Genomic DNA, 5,814 nt, shown 5'->3' with positions numbered 1-5,814 from the left:
CGTTATTCCTGACTGCGATTCAAAATCACAGACCGAAATTTTCTCGGGCAGAGCAGGAGGGGGACGGCCGAAAATTCTTTTAGAGAGCTAGGGTTCGATTTTTTTTGTCTCTCAAAATTATGACCTATTGTGTGTAATTTCTGTACTGCAATAACTTATTTATAATGCAGGCCACTAACACCTTAGGGCCCATTAGTCATAAGTTAGGGCCCGACAAGCAAAGCCCGCACGTTCAGAAATTAATATAAAATTCATCGTGACTCCGATTGATGAACCGATTTCACCAATGTGCACAGAAACCATTTCTGCACATTTTAAAGTCAAAATAAATTTTCCTGAATCCGAATTCAGTGGTTTCCAAAAATGCCCATCCCTATGTCATTTTAGGAAATCCTACTCCCTTACTCTTAATTAAGAAGTCCAACTTCTTTATTCATTAAATTTAACTCTTTAAATTTAACTATCTCAACGGGGATTAAAACTCCATTACACTGTGTGACCCTCAATGGTTCAGGGATACAGCTAGCCGTGGGCTCACAACTCCTTGTGACTCGGAACAACACTTTCCGACTTGCCCAACGAATCATGGTAAAGCGCCTAGCAACATCGCCCCATGATTCCCTAGGTATCACTGATAGTGCCTACAAGAACCAGTAGATTTTGGTTAGCGTACAGTACGGTCCCTTCATCCATATATCCCGATCGAATCAACAACCATTGGTATATCGAGAGTCGCTCAAGATTCGATAACTATGCAATACATCTTGAAGATCAAATTAGTGACATCGCATGTGCTACTAAGAAACCATTTCTTAAATCACATCAAGTACTCTGGCCAGAGATTTGTCACACTAATATCTCCTTAGATCGCATAGGATATCCACACTCGCAAGTATGTGGTGAATCCTTGACAACAATGCATCGACTCCTATATGTGTCGTAACTGTACCCAATCTCGACACCTGATGACCCCCATAGAGTCGGTAAACGAGTCAAAGCACAGTACTAGCATATAGAGTCTCCATGATGTTTCAAGTAGTAAGGACTAATGGTGTACAACCAAAACCGCGGACTTTATCCACTCGATAAGTGATAACCACTTGGAAAGTCCGGATAGGGTAGTTCGATTATTCATCCTATGAATATCCATTTGCATGCTTCGAACATCTCTATGTTCCCTACAAATGAAACGTGGTACTCCGCATCGCAAATGCTAGTCTCAAACTCAAGCGATCCTTATCCTTATTATCGGACGGCTCAATCGACTAGGAACAGTTTAGAATATACAGTGACTATAAGATGTATTTCATGATAGACATCTCCATGTTCTACCACATCTTACATACACTATGGTATATTCAAGGTCTTTATTAAAACAACAATAGTATATCACAATATAACAATATGAAGTAATATAAAGTCATTGCCATTAATAAAAAGTGTAAATTACATTTAAACAAAAGATTGTTTTACAAAGAGTCATCAAAGCCCATAGCCACAAGTTGGCTCACTGGGCACCCACTCTTTCAATCTCCCACTTGCCCTATAGCCAACTAGTCATACTACGTAGACCCATTGCTTCGCGATGTTTGTCAAACAATGGTCCTGGCAAGGGCTTAGTAAGCGGATCAGCGATATTGTCTGCAGAGGCCACTCGTTCGACAGTGATGTCTCCTCTTTCCACAATCTCCCGGATGATGTGGTATTTCCTCAGTACGTGTTTGGATCTTTGATGAGACCTTGGTTCCTTTGCTTGAGCAACGGCACCCGTGTTGTCACAGTACACCGGGACTGGACCAACAAATTCAGGAATGACGCCCAACTCTTGGACGAAATTCCTCATCCAAACGGCCTCTTTAGCAGCAGCTGATGCTGCAATGTATTCAGCCTCAGTGGTGGAATCCGCTGTGGTGTCCTGCTTGGAACTCTTCCAAGAGACAGCACCGCCATTGAGCATGAATACAAATCCAGAGGTTGACTTCGAGTCATCCACGTCACTTTGGAAGCTAGAGTCGGTATAGCCTTCCAATTTGAGTTCTCGTCCTCCATAGACCATGAACATATTCTTAGTCCTTCGTAAGTACTTAAGAATGTCCTTCACGGCTTTCCAATGCATTTGACCAGGATTAGACTGATATCTGCTTGTGACACTCAGAGCAAATGCTACATCCGGTCTGGTAGATATCATCCCATACATGATACTACCTATAGCTGACGCATATGGTACATGTGTCATATTCTCTATCTCTGCATCAGTCTTGGGACACATAGACTTGGATAGAGAAACTCCATGACACATGGGTAGATGTCCTCTCTTGGACCCATCCATTGAAAACCTTTTCAATATGGTATCGATGTAGGTTGATTGAGTGAGTCCTATCATTCTTTTAGACCTATCTCTATAGATCTGTATCCCAAGAATGTAGGATGCCTCACCCAAATCCTTCATCGAGAATCTACCTGAAACCATATCTTTGTTGACTGCAACATCCCTACATCATCCCCAATGAGTAGGATGTCATCAACATAAAGTACTAAGAATGTCACAGCATCCTTAACTACTTTCTTGTACACGCACGGTTCCTCCGGGTTCTTGATGAAACCAAAATCTTTTATTGTTTCATCAAATTTCTGGTTCCAACTTCTTGATGCTTGTTTTAGACCATAAATTGATCTCTGAAGCTTGCATACCTTATGCTCGCTTCCCATGGATGTGAACCCCTCTGGCTGCTTCATATAGATTTCTTCCTTAATGTCTCCATTAAGAAAAGCAGTCTTCACATCCATTTGCCATATCTCATAGTCATACCATGCAGCTATGGCAATAAGGATTCTTATGGACTTGAACATTGCAACTGGTGAAAAGGTTTCATCATAGTCAACTCCTTGTCTTTGAGTGTAACCTTTCGCCACCAATCGCGCCTTGTAGGTCAATACCTTACCATCAGGCCCAAGCTTTCTCTTGTAGATCCATTTACACCCTATTGGAACAATTCCATCAGGAGGATCTACTAAAGACCAAACTTGGTTTGTATGCATCGAATCTAATTCTGACTGCATAGCTTCAAGCCATAAATTTGAATCCGCATCAGAAATTGCTTCCTTGAAGTTTCTTGGATCACATCCAATGTCGGGTTCATCTTGATCCCCTTCAAGAAGAAGACCATATCGAACAGGAGGTCTAGAAGTCCTCTCGGATCTTCTAGGTTCAGGCGTGTCCAGTAATGGTTCCTGAGGCGTAGGATCATTATTTTGTATTTCGGGTTCTTCACGAACTTCTTCGAGTTCCATCATCTCGCCTTTCTTATCCAATAAGAACTCCTTCTCCAAGAAGATGGCATTCCTAGAAACAAACACCTTTGTTTCAGCAGGATAATAGAAATAATATCCGATTGAATTCTTCGGATACCCTACAAAATAACATAAGCTGGATCGACTATCCAACTTATCTCCCACTGTCCGCTTCACGTAAGCAGGACATCCCCAAATCCTCAAGTACGAATACTTAGGAGCTTTGCCATTCCATAACTCGTATGGTGTTTTGTCCACTGCTTTAGTGTGGACGTTGTTCAACAACAATACCGCCGTTTCAAGCGCATAGCCCCAAAACGAAGGTGGAAGCTCAGTGAAGCTCATCATGGATCGAACCATGTCCAACAAAGTTCGATTACGACGCTCCGATACACCATTCAGCTATGGTGTCATAGGAGGAGTCCACTGAGAGAGAATCCCATTCTCTTTTAGATAGTCCAAAAACTCGGTACTTAAGTATTCTCCACCTCGATCCGATCGAAGTGCTTTAATACTTTTACCTAGCTTGTTTTCTACTTCAGCCTTGAATTCTTTGAACTTTTCAAATGTTTCAGACTTATATTTCATTAAATATAAATACCCATACCTTGAATAATCATCAGTAAAGGTAATGAAGTAGGTGTGGCCATGTTGAGTCCCAACTCTAAATGGACCACAAACATCTGTATGGATCAAATCCAACAGATTTTGACTACGCTCAGGTTTCCCCTTAAAAGGAGATTTAGTCATTTTCCCTTTTAGGCAGGATTCACAAGTAGGTAGAGAGTTAATATCAGACATATCAAACATGCCCTCTCCCACTAGCTTGTTCATCCTCCTTGAGGAAATATGACCTAGTCTAGCGTGCCAAAGGTTTGCCGGGTTTTGACTATCGATTTTTCTTTTGTTTGTTGTCGCCGGTTTATCAACATAATTTATTGGAACGTCTTTTAGTTTTAAGATGTATAGATCGTTTTCAAGTTGTCCATTTCCAATCAAACATTCATTCTTGTAAATATTGCAAATCCCATTCACAAAATTGCAAGAATAACTATCTCTATCAAGCATAGAAACAGAAATAATGTTTTTAATCAAATCTGGAACAAATAAAACATCTCTCAAAAAAACTTAAAATTGTTCTGCAAAAATGTCTCCTATAACTTTGGATTTATCTCTGGAACCATTCCCGAGCCTTGACTGGGTCTCACCCATCCTTAGCCTATTACTTCTTGTCATCATTTGCAACTCATTGCAAATATGAGATCTACATCTGGTATCCAATACCCAAGAAGTAGTATTAAGAAAAACATTTTAATGTAAAACATACCCTTTGCAGTTCGCAACTGCTTGAGGTATTCCTTGCAGTTACGTTTCCAATGACCGGGTTTCTTGCAGTGATGGCAAACTTGTTTAGACTTGTCCAATTTTGCATGTAACATTTGGCCTTGAGATCATGGTCCAACCATTTCTCTAGTTCGGCCAACCTTTCGGCAGTTACATCAGCCGGGGCTGTTTTCGGAGAAGCCTTTTCTAACACTTTAGAAAATCTTTTCCGAACTTAGGACAATCTTAACTTATGGAATCATTCTGTATTGTTTGCGCCAATAAGTTTGTTTTGTTGGAGAATAGAAACATGTGGATTACTGAGATGAAACAGACAATTATCGATGATTGTTTAAGCAATTTACTAAGACATAAAATAGGCGAAATTTATTCTATGAATCTCACTCCCACTATTTTAACGATTTCACTACCCTCTAGTGAAAACGGGAAACTTTTTCCTTAGTGAGAACATGGAGTCCAATTGACAAACTTATGGTCCCGAATAATATCAGCCAACCATAATTCTCAAAAGGTAGAGCCCAATTGCTTCCAAAGCAACCCCCATGTGTTTACCTCATGTCCAATAAGGGCCCAATAATATGACGCCGTTTAAAGTGACATGTCAAGATGACCTATCAATATTAAGTTGTGATGGACGGTCGCCATGTGGATCCCCCAATAATATGAGCTGATCCCATGGGAGTTCCACCCAACTTACAACATGTGTCGATCCAATGTACAGCTTTCCGACGGACGGGCCCCCCCAATAATATGAGCCGGACCGTATCCGCGGGTAGCATCACATACATTGACCGTTGATGGAAGGTAGGAACATTTAAACAAATTGAAATTTCCTTTATTTATCTTGATATCAATTTTAAATCATATTTAAAATGAGGGATTTTTAATTATAAAAATTTGTCTCATCAATTTTTCAAATTATTGCATGCTTGCCGGATTCACGCAATTATGTCTAAAACATGCATACAATCATAATATCATATATTATATAGGATGATCGATTCCATTTCTAATTGACCCGTGGTTGCCAATCACGAGTCTTAGTCCAATCCTAGGTAATATGCAGTATGCAATGCAATCCTATTACATATGCTTCCAATTTACATTTCTTCAGTCTTTATTGTCTGCTGGGCCCACCGTCTTCAAATCTTGATCTCCCACTAAATCTAATGTATTTAC

This window comes from Henckelia pumila, chromosome 4 (genome assembly GCF_033568475.1).
Source record: "Henckelia pumila isolate YLH828 chromosome 4, ASM3356847v2, whole genome shotgun sequence".
Taxonomy (NCBI): Eukaryota; Viridiplantae; Streptophyta; class Magnoliopsida; order Lamiales; family Gesneriaceae; genus Henckelia; species Henckelia pumila.
The sequence above is the reverse complement of the archived record's forward strand: the minus strand, read 5'-3'. Positions refer to the sequence as shown.